This window comes from Chiloscyllium plagiosum, unplaced genomic scaffold (assembly GCF_037043375.1).
Source record: "Chiloscyllium plagiosum isolate Xiang-an unplaced genomic scaffold, Cpla_swu_hap1 HiC_scaffold_27, whole genome shotgun sequence".
Classification (NCBI taxonomy): domain Eukaryota; kingdom Metazoa; phylum Chordata; class Chondrichthyes; order Orectolobiformes; family Hemiscylliidae; genus Chiloscyllium; species Chiloscyllium plagiosum.
In genome coordinates, this window is record NW_028270165.1 from 86,804,350 (window position 1) to 86,820,236 (window position 15,887).

The 15,887-nt window shown below is 47.5% G+C and overlaps 1 non-coding gene across 1 annotated transcript; it reads right to left on the minus strand.

Moving 5' to 3' along the window:
- Positions 1 to 14,664: 14,664 nt before the first annotated feature.
- Positions 14,665 to 14,736, minus strand: trnaw-cca (transfer RNA tryptophan (anticodon CCA)). The gene has a single exon. It is a non-coding gene; the product is annotated as a tRNA-Trp (tRNA).
- Positions 14,737 to 15,887: the final 1,151 nt, after the last annotated feature.

The following is a 15,887-nucleotide window of genomic DNA, read 5'->3' on the forward strand; positions in this document are numbered from 1 at the left end:
TTACTGACCCCAACCACTCCCTGTACGAAAGCGTTCTCCCTAATGTCACTTTTGGTTCTTTTCCTCATGACTTTAAAACACTGCCGAATCGGTGCCGATCCTTTCAGGCGTGGGAGCATTTTGACGACATCACTTTCTCTGTCTCGACGTCGCATGACTTGGAAAGCTTCAATCGGGCCAGATTTTGAAACTTCTGTTCTCCGAAGAGAGCTGGCCCAAATTTCCAATCGACCCTCATCGCTGACAGCCCTCAAACACCGCACCACTCACGTCAACCTCTTCAATGGTATCGCCAATCATTTCACTTCGCTGCTTTCTGTCCCATTGGTACGCCAGGGAGCCCAACCTGGTTTAACGAAGGTGCTTTTTGAGAAAATTAATTCGGCACGTTTGCATAAGTCACGAAACGCGGGCTCGTCCGGGATTTGAACCCAGGATCTCTCGCACGTTTGCGTCGACGAAAGCCCAAAGCGAGAATCAAACCCCTAGACCAACGAGCCACACCGCAGAGGTGCCTGCGGCCCCGCTCTACCTCTTGAACCAGCTGAGTCTTGCTCGGAGTGAAGTAAAGTTGACATTGAACAGGCTGGAGCTGTTTTCTCTGGAACGTCGGAGGCTGAAGGGTGACTTTATGGAGGTTTACAAAATTATGAGGGGAATGGATAGGATAAATAGGCAAAGTCTTTTCCCTGGGGTCGGGGAGTCAAGAACTAGAGGGCATAGATTTAGGGTGAGAGGGGAAAGATATAAAAGAGACCTAAGGGGCAACTTTTTCACGCTGAGGGTGGTGCATGCATGGAATGAGCTGCCAGAGAAAGTAGCGGAGGCTGGTACAATTGCAACATTTAAGAGGTGTTTGGATGGATATATGAATAGGAAGGGTTTGGAGGTATATGGGCCGGGTGCTGGCAGGTGGGACTAGATTGGGGTGGGATATCTGATCGGCATGGATGGATTGGACCGAAGGGTCTGTTTCCATGCTGTACATCTCTATGACTCTATGAACAGCTGCTTCTCATTCTGTCTCTCCGCTGCCGTTTGCCCATCACCAGGAACAGGGCCCTCTCTACTGGCAGAAAATTAAACCGTTTTCTTTCTAAACTTTTATCTGACACCGGAGTGACCAGTGACAAGCATTGCCCTCCTCAACATAGGGTACAGAGAACAGGAGAAGACCCCGCAGACCTCCACGAGTGTGTCATCTCAACTGTGCATACTGGGCCTGTGTATCAATGTGAAATATTTACGTCGAAGTTTTTTGGGAAGCAGATGAGAAGACGAGGTGCGCAAAATTGCGCCGTTATACAGGAAAGCTGCTAAAGACGACATTGAGTGAATAGGAAAGATGGTTTCTCTTCTGGGTTATGCTCCCATCACGCACCGGCAGACATATCGCCGACAAGCAAATGTTAACGCTGTCTAAATTGCCACATTCTGTTTTTACGAACCGTGATTTCACTCAGAAGCACAATTTACCCGCTCCCTCCTGAATATCCTTCCAGGCTCGAACATACCTTCCAGGTGAAGCAGCACTTTACCTGCACATTTGCCGCAACCTAGTCTCCTGCATTCGCCGTTCATAGTGTCGTGTCCCCAACGGATTATGAAGTATAAACATCTCGGTTCTCGATTAGATTACAGTGTGGAAACAGGCCGTTCGGCCCAACAAGCCCACACCGACCCGCCGAAGCGCAACCCACCCATACCCCGACTTTTACCCCTTACCGAACACTACGGGAAAATTAGCATGGCCAATTCACCTGGCCTGTGGGAGGAAACCGGAGCACCCGGAGGAAACCCACGCAGAGACAGGGAGAACGTGCAAACTCCACACAGTGATCTGAGGGGGGAATTGAACCCGGGTTTCTGGCACTGTGAGGCAGCAGTGCTAATCACTGTGCCAACATGCCGGCAAATAAAGGCCCTGGGCTTCTGCTTTACTGCCACTTTAACACGCCATCCTGTTCCCTGGCCAACATCTCTGTCTAAGGCTTGCAGCAGTGTTCCAGCAAAGCTCAGCTGCAGATGGAAGAACAACGCCTCATATTCCACTTCAAAACCCCACAGCCCTCCGGTCTTCAAGATCGAGTTGCATGACTTTAGGGCCTGAAATCCCCCATGTCCTTGACCCCTACCACATACATTGGAGCCCGGTTATCACATAGTCTGCTACGACACACTACTTATTGTTAGCCACTAACGGTCTCCATTAACAGTTATTCACCTTCCCACACGGATCGTTATTCACTCCTTTATCCCTCCTATTGTTCTCTCTCTGAGTTGGCGGGAAAGAGAGCAATGTGCACTGGAGTCTCTGAGCCAGCTGAAACTTGCTCAGTGTGAAATACATTCCACTTTGCTCCAAGAATTGCAAGCAGCAAAGAGTTTCCAGAACATCTGCTTGTCATTCTGTTCCCGGAATGCGGTTTCTGACATGCGGATCGTCTTGTCATTCACGTCCGAAACGGCGATTTGAACCCGGATCTCTCTCAGATGACAAGCAACATGAGTTTGACTGGGGCAACACTACTATTACAGGACAAGCCAAAACAGAGAACAGCCCGGGAATTCCTAGAGGCATGGCACTCATCCACAGATTCTATCAACAAGCACATGGACCTGGACCCAATATACCGGCCACTGCAGCGGACATCTGGAACTGACAACCGGAAGTGGCAGGTACAAACCACTATAAATGCCGGAGGAAACATCACAGAAGCGCTTCACAGGATGCTCCCAAGCACTGAGGATGTCACCTAGACAGGGGACGAAACGTCTGCAACACAAATTCCCAGCTCGGCGAACAGAACCACAACAAAGTTTTTGCTTGCAGGAACTGAGTGACATAAACAGGATGCTCTCAAATTTCGACAGGAATTACACTTCCGTTCAAGATTTGCGGAAAGCTTTGTAGCTCGGCTGCCGATTGTCGTAGCTCGCCGAGCTGGGAAGTTGATTTGCAGGCGTTACATCCTCTGCCTAGGTGACATCTTCAGTGCTGCTGTACTGTGTCTTCTGAAATGTATTTGGTTCTGTTTCTGCTGCTTTTGTTTGACGGTTCTGGTTGTTCGTTGCAGTGATTGGCATATGTCAATGTGTTTATTGGTGGAGTCCCTGGATGAGTGCCGTGTTTGTTGAATTTCTCTGGCTGACCTCTGTTTAGTTGTACTATGACCGTTGTGCTGTCTCTGTCGATTTTATCGTCCTTATCATCTGTGTTTGTGTGGGTACCTGAGACAGTGTTTAATGGGTAGATGTTGTTCATGGTTACAGATTGCTAGTTGTCTGCCTGTTTGTCCTGTACTGTTTAGTTTTCGTGCAGCCTTTGCATGGAATCTTGTAAACTATATTTGTTTTCCACATGATGTGGTTGGGTCTTTTGTTCTGGTGAGTTGTTGTCTGAGCGTGGCTGTCAGTTTATGGGCTGTCATGAATCCGAGTGGTCGGAGATGTCTGGCTATCAGTTCTGTGAGGTTTATTATAAAAGGTAAAGTGGTGAGTGTGTTGGGTCGTGGCAGATCCTTGTCCCGTTGTTTGTCTGCTCGGCCCTTGTGGATGAAGTTGCGGGGATATCCGTTCCTGGTGAAGCCTCTGTAGACGTGTTCTTTTTCCTTTCACAGGTCAGCAGTGCTGCAGTGTGTAGTCACCCTTTTGAACAGCGTCCTAATGCAGCTTCTCTTGTCTGTGTTTTGTTGGTTGTAGTTCAGGGTCTGGTCTGGGGGTGTGGCTTTTCTATACACTTTTGTAGCACATCCCCCGTTCTGTGTCCTTTCTCCCATAAACAGTCAGCTTCCAGTTTCCTGTCACTTCAACCTTCCACTGTGTTCCCATGACACCATTTCAGTCTCTGATTTGCTGCAGTGCTCCCACAAGGCACAGCGCAAGCTGGAAGAGTGAAACCTCATTTTCTCCTGAGAGACCGTGCTGCCTTCAGGACCCAACGCCGAGTTCAATCATTTTAGAACCTGCCCACCTTCTTCCATGGTATTTACCCGCCCACTCATTCCATCAGTTCCGAAGACGGATCGTTGGGCTCAAAACATTATCTCTTCTTTCTCTCCATAGATGGACTAGACCTGCTGGTTTTGTTCATTTGAAAATGAACAAAATGAGCAGGGAGACAGAATGAGAAGCACTGTTCTGGAAACTCTTTTGCTGCTTGCAATTCTGAGAACAATGGCGAATGTATTTCACACTGAGCAAGTCTCAGCTGGTTCAGGAGGTGCTGGAGCCAGCGGCCTGTGGCTCGTTGGTCTAGGGGTATGATTCTCGCATTGGGTCTTCTAACGGGCAGACGTGCGAGAGATCCTGGCTTTCTTGACTTGTGCAAAAATGCCCGATTAAACTTCTCAAAAGGCACCTTCGTTAAACAAGGCTGGGCTCCCTGGAGTACGAATGGGGCAGGAATCGGGGAAGTGAAATGATTGGAGATAGCGTTGAACAGGTTGACGTGAGTGGTCCTGTGTTTGAGGAAGGTCAGCAATGAAGGTAGTTTGGAAAATTGGGACAGCTCTCCTCGGAGAACAGAAGTTTGAAATCCGGCGTGGCAAGTTTTCCAAGTCATGAGGGGACTAGAGATTGGAAATAATGTCGTGAAAGTGTTCCCACGCCTGAAAGGGTCGAGAACGATTCGGCAGCGTTTTAAATTCATGAGGAAAAGAAGTAAAAGTGACATTCGGAAGAACGTTTTCGTACAAGGAATGGTTAGGGTCAGTAAATCCCTGTCTGACAGTGATAAAGAGGCAGATTCAATGGACACAAAATTGAATTCGGTGGTCATGTTCGACCAACAGAATGTTCATATTAACACAGCCTCCACACCTCTGCGCAGCAGTATATTACATAACAGCGTTGGAGATCTTTGATATGTGTCTGGAACGTGCATGCCAGGTGCCTGTCGAAAAGCTGAAGGGTTCTGAGAAAATGCATGGCATGCGAAATACAGAGTGGCGCCACGAAAGCGTGCGGGCCCCACAACCCAGAAGCCCATAGCTCGAAACCATCCTCTATTGCTATTGCTCAAACTCTCCTTGAGCAGCTTTCCTTTGTCGTGAGCCTCTGTACTATATCTTGCCTTTGCATCTGCGCCCCCAAACTTCGAGTGTCTGAGTGACATGTATCGTACTGATAGACTCGCCAAATTCACGCAGGCGAAGTGACTCGCTTCTGGAGGTCTGAGCGGTCTTCTCCTGTTCTCCGTCGAGTTCCTCTGAAGTGAATTGTAAAACCACGTTTCTGAGATGTCAATGAGCTGATAAAGTTGAAACACATGCCTTACGTTTTTGTCCATTCCCTGCAGTAATTCGCCATGCCGGTTCGGACGTGAATGATAAGACGGTCGGCATGTCAGGAATCGCATTCCGACTCAGACACATTCCCCCACGATTAGGACAGATCACCGATTGTGAATAACTTCAGAGACAGAAAAGTGACAGACAGTCGTCGTGGACTCGATGGGCTGAACGGCTTCTGTCTCGCCGAGAATGATGCTACGTATTTATGCCGTCCCACTGCCTATCTCTGGGACAGAGAGGCTGAGGGAGCAAAACTGGTTCATTTTTAACCGTCCCTTCCGTGTTGGACTGCCTGCAGTCCCTCAGCTCAGGGCCGTGGGGATGACTCTCAGTGAGTGAAGGTTTCACTCGGATTCTCTTCATCTGGAACACTTGGGACTCAGATGTTAACTGCTGCGCGGTCGCAGCAAAGAAAGCGATGCCCACTTTGCAATAGACTTTCCGTAAGATTGCTGCTTGAAGACGATTTCTGAACACCAAGAAGGCTGCACAACAATGTGAATTTACCTGAGCGAAGAGTCCTCGGTGTCCGTTTCTATCTGTCCTGCCAGCACAGCATCTTTCTATCTCTCCGATAACAGACCCTTGGAGAAAGTTCACAATCAAAGTTGTTCATGTTCCCCGCATTAATGTAACTGACACCTCTCACCCCAAGGGTTTCAGAGAGAGAGAGAGAGAGAGAGCAGAAGAGCGAATGGACTCTACCCGCACCCCATCCTACACCCCGACCCACCCCGCAGAACAACGTGCAAGTAGAAATGAAATGGTTTAATTATCCACCAGTGGAGGTAGTCCAGTTCCTGGGGATGAGACAAATATCAGCGCCCCGGGGACAGAATGACAAGCAGATGTTCTGGAAACGCTTTGCTGCTTGCAATTGTTGGAGCAATGTGGAATGTACTTCACACTGAGCAAGTTTCAGCTGGCTCAGAGTCTCCGATGTACATTGCTGTGTTTGCCGCCAGCTCAGAGAGAGAACAATAGGAAGGACGTAGGAGTGAATAACGATCCGCGTGAGAGGGCGAATAACTGTTAATGGAGACTGTTAGCGGCTAACAATACGTAGTGTGTCATAGCAGACGAGGTGATAACAAGGAGTCGTTTGTGTGGTAGGGGTCAAGGACATGGGGGAGTTCAGGCCCTAAAGTTATGGAACTCGATATTGAAGACCGGAGGGCTGTAAGGTCTCCAAGTGGAAAATGAGGTGTTGTTCTTTCATCTGGAGCTAGAACACTGCTGCAAGCCTGAGACAGAGATGTTGGCCAGGGAACAGGGTGATGTGTTAAAGTGGCAGGCAACCGCAAGATCAGGGCCTTTTTTCCACAACCGCCTGATGAAGGAGCCACGCTCCGAAAGCTAAGTGTTTCTAAACAAGCCGATTGGACTGTAACCTGGTGTTGTGTGATTTTTAGCTTTGTACACCCCAGCCCAACACGGGCACCTCCAGATCATGACAAATTTCAAGTGTCCAAATGCGAATACGAGAGAAAAATGCCAACACCATTTTTTTTACCGAACTGTTTTTTTTTCCCTGTGCCTCGACGTTTTATTCCTTTTGCATTTTGTCTGGCTGCTCAACGTTCCTGCCTTTACCCCAGGGTAAAGGTATTCCAAAACTAGAGGGTATAGGTTTAGGGTGAGGAGGAAAGATTTGAAGAGATTCAAAAGACTCGGCATAGAACATTCACCCTCACCTTGACCTCTTTCCACCTAGCACATTTCCGACGCCCCTCCCCCAAGTCCCTTCTCCCTACCTTTTATCTTAGCCTGCTGGACAAACTTTCCTCATTCCTGAAGAAGGGCTTATGCCCGAAACGTCGATTCCCCTGTTCCCTGGATGCTGCCTGACCTGCTGCGCTTTTCCAGCAACACGTTTTCAGCTCTGCTCCAGCATCTGCAGACCTCACTTTCTCCTCATAGAACATTCACCCCCCTACAGGGCGAAAGTGACGACTGCAGATGCTGGAGATTAGGGTCGAGAGCGTGTGCTGAAAAACCACAGCAGGTCAGGCAGCGTGCGAGGTGCAGGAGAATCGACGTTTCCGGCAAAACCCTTCATCAGGAAATAACTATGTGGAATTGCATAGCTGGAACATAATCGAGTGGGTCTGGATGGGATGCTGCTGGGAAGGTCGGTGTGAATGGCCTGTAGGGATGATATGATTCCACTGCCTTAGCCACGCGTATATTGAGAAATGATTGCCCGAAGTCTGCTGTAGGAGGAGTGGGTTCGTTCGTTGGACACTGATACCAGTTCTGGGGAAGGTAGGATTGTGCTGTCTCTCTCAGACACACATTGATACACCCCTCACACTCACATCCATGCACACACCTTCTCACACAATTATACTCCATCACACGCACACTTTACCCAGCATGCACACGCACACACACAGACGCTCTGTCTCGTGCATGCACTCGCACATAGAAGTCTTTGGGGTGAATTGCATTTGCAGGATTATATATTTGGAAATTGAACCAGTCTGACTCAGGACCTGGATACAGAAAGACTCTAACTTCACAGCTCTCATGCGTTGTCTGACCTGAGGTGTCACCTCCCTTTATAAAACATTAAGTTACCTGGAGAATTTTACTAAAAAGAAGTTCTGGGATTTACAGATTAATGAACCGAAATCTGCAACCCATTTTAAAAGATGAAAGACTTAACAGGTTTCTTCAATATATCATTTATATTGCATGACACTATAATCTTTTGCTATACATTCTGTGTCTTACTCAACAGCTACCTGATGAAGGAACAGCGCTCCAAAACCTAGTGCTTCCAAATAAACCTGTTGGACTATACCCTGGTGTTTGTGTCATTTTAAAACTTTGTTTCCAGTGAATACAGCCCACACCTCCCACTGTTGCCAGTAAACTTTGCAATGCCAATGAAACAATAAACCTGCAGTCCTGAAAAATTTACAATTTCGAACAATACTAGCTACTCATTCACTGCTCCTTCTGAGACACGACATTGGAAACTCGGTGCTGATGGCTGAAAGAAATGAGAAGCTGTTGGATCTCACAGCTTTCAATGAGAGTTTAAGCCTGGCGGTAAGTTCAGGTAACCTTTACTGCGACCCAACTTTCTTACAGCTTCAGATCTCCACATCACAAGGCGTACAAAAAGTAGCTTTTATTTAAAAAAAAAGCACCTCAAGCTCAAAGTGCACGCACTCACCCCCACTCCCCCCACCACACTTTCTTTATTATTGGTCAGTTGAGTTGTCCCTTTGTAACTGGATCCTTCGTACAGCCGGGTAAAGCATGCAGCTGGGACGACTGAGTGAATCCTTTCCCACAATGGCAGTTTCCATCATTGAAAAGGACATGAGTGAATCAGATGGGTTTTTGCCCTCTGAAAATGGTTTCATCCTTAGATTCTGAAGTCCAGATTACGGACCGAATCCCAATTCTGCCATCTGCCGCGACGGGATTCGGACCTGAGAGTCCCCAGAGCTGGGTTGTTAGCGGCGCTCGGCCATCGCTCCTTCCCTCCCCCTGCGATGGCACGTGAACGCGCTGGTGCCTCCCCAGTTGGAAGGAGCAGGTGAAGCCCTTCCGGCACTGACAGCAGGTGAACGGCCTCTCTCCGGTGTGGACCCACTGGTGCATCAGCAGTGCAGCTGACTGAGTGAACTCCCTTCCGTACATGGGGCACGTGAATGGCTTCTCTCACTTGTGGACCCACTCGTGCATCTCCAGATGGCTGATCCGACTGAAGCCCTTCCTGCACACCGAGCAGGTGAATGGCCTCTCCCCGGTGTGAATGCGTCTGTGGGTTTCCAGCAGGGATGGGGAAGGGAATCCTTTCCCTCAGTCCCCACATTTCCACAGCTTCCCCATTGGGAGAGCTTTCCTTGTGTTGGTCTGGGTTTGAAATTACAATCAGAACGGGGACATTGTCTCTCCCCACCGTGAGGGGTGAGATGTTGATTCCCCCAGTTGAGTAAATGGTATGAAGCACTTTTCACAGTCACCGCACTGAATCTCCCTCACTCGGTGTCTCAGTATTCTTCCTGCCACACCAGTGTCCAAAATCTTTCAAGCAAACAAAAGCAAACATGTCTTCTTGATTGGAATGGCTGCTGATATTCAAGTCCCAATGAATCAAGTGGATCTGTCAGAAGTTGATGCATCATTTGTTTTCAGATTTCTTTCGGCACGTCTTCCTGCACAAAAAATCACAAAATAAGTGATCACTGGCAGTACAGTTAATGAACATAACATAGGTGGCAGTTCCTGTAGTTTGCCAGATGCCTGCTGATCACATAATACCCAGCACACAGAAACCTGAAATCCCTCATGCAGCCAGATAGGCTTAGGTGTGTTTAGAGGAAAACTTCATTCAAATCTAATCTAATCTAATCTAAAATTAAATACGTGTACACATTTAAATCAATATGCCAATCCTTTCAATGCGGCTCAGTTCCATGAGAAACTACATTTTTAATTGTGAACATGAGGAAAAAAGCAATCATTTTCCAGGGTGCAAACTGCATACGTGCCAAACTGAGGGAATACACAAGGAAAATACCTAAAAGAGAGATAGAAAGTATTTGAGCACCTTTGCAGAATCTGCTCCCTCTCTGGATTCACTCCAGTTGCTACAAGTAAACCTCCCTGGGGGTCAGGCAGCCCTGCATCGGGAAGCACTGGGATGGTCAACTACGACCAGTTTACATGGAGAACACATCTCCACATTAAACAGCCTCGAGACAAACGTCCCTTCCTTCCACTTAAAGTTCAAGACCCCTCAAAGCGAAATTCCCCAGTTAAGTTTGGACGAATTTCTTCCAGGTGTTCACTAATCATTTCTATGAGCACTTTGTTAAAGTTTGAATATTGCGAGTTTTGAAAATTAGTGATTCTGAGCGAAATCACAGTTCGAAAAAGAGAATGTGGGAATTTAGACAGAGTTTATTTTTGCACATCGACGATATGTCTGCACAACAGCATATGACACGACAGCAGTGAAGATCTTTTGACGTCATTCTCAAACGTGCCTGCCACACGCCAGATGAAAAGCTGAATACTTCTCTGGAAAAACTGCCGAGCAATGCAGGAGAATGGCACAACGCGTGCGCGCGTTGGGACCATAACCCAAAAGAAAAACCATTCTCTCCTATTCATTCAACGTCGTCTTTAGCAGCTTTAGCAGTAACCGCGCTCTGTTCTGCACCTTGCCTTCTCATCCGCTTCCCAAAAAAGCTTCGACATAAGTATTTCACAATGATATACTGGCCCAATGTGCACAGTTGAGGTGACAACCTCTGAGTGGTCTCCTGTTCTCTGTATCCGACGTTGAGGAGGGCAATACTTGTCACTGGCCACTCGGGTGTCAGAGAAAAGTTTCGAAACAACGGGACAAACAGCAGCAGGGAGACACAATGAGAAGCAGCTGTTCTGGAAACTCTTTGTCACTTGCAATTCTTAGAGCAATGTCAAATGTATTTCACACCAAGCAAGTCTCAGCTGGCTCAAGAGGTGTGTGGTGGGTGGGGCAATAGCCGCTGTTTGGCTTTTGGTCTCGGGGCATGATTCTCAGGTAGAGTCTTTAACTGTGCAGACTTGTGCACGGTCCGAGATTCAAATCCCAGACGAGGCTGCGTCTCTTAATTTGATTTGTGCAAAAATACCCCATTATTTTTCTCAAAAAGCACCTTCGTAAAACGAGGTTGGGCTGCCTGGAGTACAAATGAGGCAGAAAACAGGGAAGTGAAATGGTTGGAGATCGCGTTGAGACAGGTTGAAGTGAGTGGTGCGGTGTTTGAGGAATGTCAGCAATAAAGGTAGATTGAAAAATTGGGCCTGCTCTCCTCGGAGAAACAAAGTTTTCCAAGTCAGTAGGGGCCTAGAAACAGGAAATAATGCTGTGAAAATGCTCCCATGCCTGAAAGGATCTATTGTGATTCGGAAGAGCTTTAAAGTCACTAGGACGAGCGAATGCAGTAGACGAGGTTGCGACAAATGTGCAGGTAAAGTGCGACTTTCCTTTGTAATGGTACTCTGTTCAGCATCTTGCCTTTCAAACGACTTCCTGAGTGTCTGAATGCCCCGTATCATACCAATACTGTCGCGAAACCGTTCAAGTAACGTGCTTTTGGAGGTCTAAGTTGTCTTCTCCTGTTCTTCGTCGGTTTCCTATGAACTGAATCGCAAAACCACTTCTCTAAGATGCCAATGAGCTGAGCTGATAAAGTTGAAACGCACACCTTGTGGTTTCGTGCCTTCCCTGCAGTAGTTCGCCACGCCGGTTCCGACGTGACCGACAAGACGATCCGCATGTCAGAAACCGCATCCCGGGAACAGAATGACAAGCAGATGTTCTGGAAACTCTGTGCTGCTTGCAATTCTTGGAGCAAAGTGGAATGTACTTCACACTGAGCAAGTTTCAGCTGGCTCAGAGTCTCCAGTGTACATTGCTCTCTTTCCCGCCAACTCAGAGAGAGAACAATAGGAGGGACAAAGGAGTGAATAACGATCCGTGTGGGAGGGTGAATAACTGTTAATGGAGACCGTTAGTGGCTAACAATAAGTAGTGTGTCGTAGCAGACTATATGATAACAAGAGCTCGTATGTGTGTGGTCGGGGCCAAGGACATGGGGGATTTCAGGCCCTAAAGTCATGCAACTCGAGGGCTGTGGGGTTTTGAAGTGGAATATGAGGCGTTGTTCTTCCATCTGGAGCTGAGCTTTGCTGGAACACTGCTGCAAGCCTGAGACAGAGATGTTGGCCAGGGAACAGGATGGCGTGTTAAAGTGGCAGGAAAGCAGCAGCTCATGGCCTTTTTTTGCGGGCAGAACCGAGATGTTCTGCGAAGCAGTCACCCAGTTTATACTTCATGCTCCGTTGGGGAAACGACACTATGAGCAGCTAGCTCAGAGTCTCTAGTGTACATTGCTCTCTGAGTTTATATTTGCACATCGGCGACATGTCTGCACACCAGCACATGACGCTACAGCAGTGAAGATCTTTTGACATCATTCTCGAACAGGCAAGTCACACGCCAGATGAAAAGCTGAATACTTCTCTGGAAAAGCTACCGTGCAATGCAGGAGAATGGCACAGCGGGTGCATGCTGGGATCATAACCCAGAAGCGAAACCATTTTCTCCTATTCACTTAATGTCTTTAGCAGCTTTCCCGTATAACGGCGATCTGTTCTTTTCCTTGCCATGTCATTTGTTTCCCAAGACTTCGGGTATCTGAGCTCAATATATCACATCGATACACAAGTCAAATTTACACAGTAAAGAAACCAACGGTGCAAGAAAAGACTTCCTGCGGGAATGTTGTGTTAAGACATATTCTGAACACCAAGCAGGCTGCACAAAAATGTACTCATATCAATTTACCTGAGGGAAGAGTCTCCGGTGTCCATTTCTCTCTGTCCCAACAGCACAGCATCTTTCTATCTCTACGTTAACAGGTCCTTTGGAACACGTTCAAAGTTGCCCATTTCCTACGCATGACTGTAACTGACTTCTCCTGCCTCACGTAATAGTGTGAGAGAGCAGAAGAGTGAATGGGCTCTGCCTTCCACCAGCACAGCTTGCAAGTAGAAACGAAATGGTTCAATTATCCACCAGTGGAGACAGCCCGGTCCCTGGGGACGGGACAAACAGCAGCGTCCTGGGAGCAGGGAGACAGAAAGAAAAGCAGATGTTCTTGAAACTCTTCCCTGCTTGCAATTCTGGGAGCAATGCACAATGTATTTCGTTCTGAGCAAGTCTCAGCTGCTTCCGGAGGTGGCTGCACCCATGGCTGGTGGCTCGTTAGTCTGGGATATGATTCTAGCTTTGGGTCTTCGAGCATATGCAGCCGCGTGAGAATTCCCGGGTTCCAATCCCAGGTGAACCATCATTCCTTAAATTGACCTGAGCAAAAATACCTGAAGAATTTTCTCAAAAAGCCGCTTCGTTCAAGAAGATCGGACTGCCTGAATTAGGGACGGTGCAGAGCTGCCATTGCAGTGAACACGGCGAAGGGAAACACTTGTTCAAAGTGAAAACAGTATTGCAGATTTTTCGCCCGCGCAATCCGAGTCTGAATGAATCCTCCATCTGTATTACGCTCAATTCTGAGGGTGATACTTTAGAAAGCGGGGAAGTGAAGTAATTGCAGACAGCTCTGAACAGGTTAACGTGAATGGTGCCGTCCTCAAGGATGTCAGCAATGAAGGGAGATTGGAAAGTTTGGGGCAGCTCTCTTTGGAGAACAGTGGACTGAAAGCTTGTCTGATTGAAGTTTTCCACGTCATGAGGGTTTTAGACAGAGGAAATAATGCAGTGAAAATGCTCCCAGACCTGAAAGGATCGAGAACGATTTGGCAGAGATTTAAAGTCATCAGGAAAATAAGTAAAAGTGACATTACGAAGACCGTTTTCGCACAGGGAGTGGGGTCAGTAAGTCGCTGTCTGACAGTGACAAAGAGGCAGATTCAATGGACACAAAAGGGAATTCGGTGGGCATGTTCAATGTAACAATGTGCAGATTTTCAGGGAGAAGGCGACAGAATGAGACACTTATTTACATATTGTGTTGAAGCAGCAGAGCTCAGGTGGGCTGCGTAGCCTCAGTCTGCGCTGTCACACATTTCGTGATTCTGAGTGAAATCGGAGTTGGACCAACAGAACGTGGGAAATTTGACAACGGATATATTCTGCTCAACAGGATACTCCATCACAACAATGAAGGTGTTTTGACATCATTCTCGAAGGTACATGACACAATGCAGATTCAAAACCGAGCATTCCTTTGAACCACTGAGTAATTTGTTTACAGTTATTCAGTTGAGGTGAGCGGAGTTGCGCATTGGGAGCCACTCCAGTTGATAGGTTGAAGCCGTTTTCTCCTGTGTGACAGTCCCACCAGCACTCCAATTTGCTGTGCTTCCAGTCAGTAGATGCAGCTCACTATCCCATACTGATACACGGGCCACGGTGACCCAGCTGTGGTGACAAGCTTGTGAAGGTCTGAGTGCTCTTCTCCTGTCCTCTGTCTGGCTGCTATGATCCGAATCATCAAACCCCTCTTCTCCGAGATCGGAATAAACTGGTGAAGGTGAAACACATCCGTTCGCGGTGTGTCCCATGCACAGGTGGCCCTGCAGTAATTCCCCACGCTGTTTCACAAAGCAGCATCCTCTCGGTGAATTACGCTTGGCAAAAAAATCGATTGAACCAAATCAGTGTCCGGCATTGGATTTTACTGACGCCGTTCATCAAGTTTCGGCTCACCATTCATGTGGAGAGAGGCCGTCAGACGAGAGTGATCGAACGTTTCCGCAAAGAATATTTGGCTCAACAGATATTCGGAGGAAACGTACTCCTTTATTGATTTGAAATGTAAGAAGTTGACATTAGTGAGCCTGACGTGATTTGAACAGGCAACCTTCTGATCTGGAGTCAGACGCGCTACCGTTGCGCCACAAGCTCACGCATACCCTGCACCCTTTATTCATGCTTAAGGAAAGTGATCGCACTGCAATGATTTTACGTTCTGAGAAACAAGGGAGATCAACAGTTCATGTCTGTTCTGTCTCTCCCTCCTCTCCTTCTGTCTCTCGAAACAATTTCCAACTCTACCTCAATAAAAAGGAGAAAGAACTGTGGATGCTGTGTATCAGAAACAAAGAACAGGAGTTGCCGGTGACCCTTCCACAGAACTGATGGTGATTGGGAAAACGTTGGTTTATATGCAGGAGATAGTGTGTGTGGAAGGGACCAGGATACTATGGATTTCAGGCCCTAGAATTATTGAATTCGATATTGGGACCAGATGTTTGTCTGGTCCCCAAGTGTAATATTCGGTGCTCTTCGTTCTGCTGGTGCTGAGCTTCGCTGGAACACGACAGCAAACCTGAGACAGAGATGTTGGCCAGGGAACAGGGTGGGGTGTGGAATTGGCAGGCAACCGGAACCTCAGGGTCTTTTTTGCAGGTAGAACGTAGATGTTTTGTGCAGCAGTCACCCAGTTTATGCTTCGTTTTCCCCAATGTAGATGAGACCACATTATGAGCAGCAAATGCAGTAGACTGGGTTGTGGGAAGTGCAGGTAAAGTGCTGCTTCACCTGGAAGGTAAGTTTGGGCCCTTGGATAGTGAGGAGGGAGCAAGTAAATGGGCTGGTGTCACACATTCGGCAGTTGCAGGGGAAAGTGCCGTTGGACTATTGGGGTGGGAATGGGGTTAGGGTTGATGGGAATGAAGAAAGAGTGGACCCAAGGTATAACTCCTGCCTATTTACCTGTCTGCCAAATATAGGAATTTGTTAAGTGTGTCCAAGGACATTTTCTAATTCACAATATGGATGTACATACTGGCGAGGGTGCAAAACCTAAGGGCCAGCAACTATAATTCTATGAACATTAGAATAGTGATTGAAAATAATATATCAGATCTAAAAGTTGAAGTTCTAAATTGGAGGAAGACTCAGGTATTAGGCAAGATCTTTCAAAAGCTGATTAGGGGCAGATGTTCGCAGGTTAAAGGACTGCTGGAAAATGGGAAGCCTTCAAATATGAGATAACAAGAGTCCAGATACAGTATATTCCTGAATCGGAGATGCTGGTGTTGGACTGGGGTGTA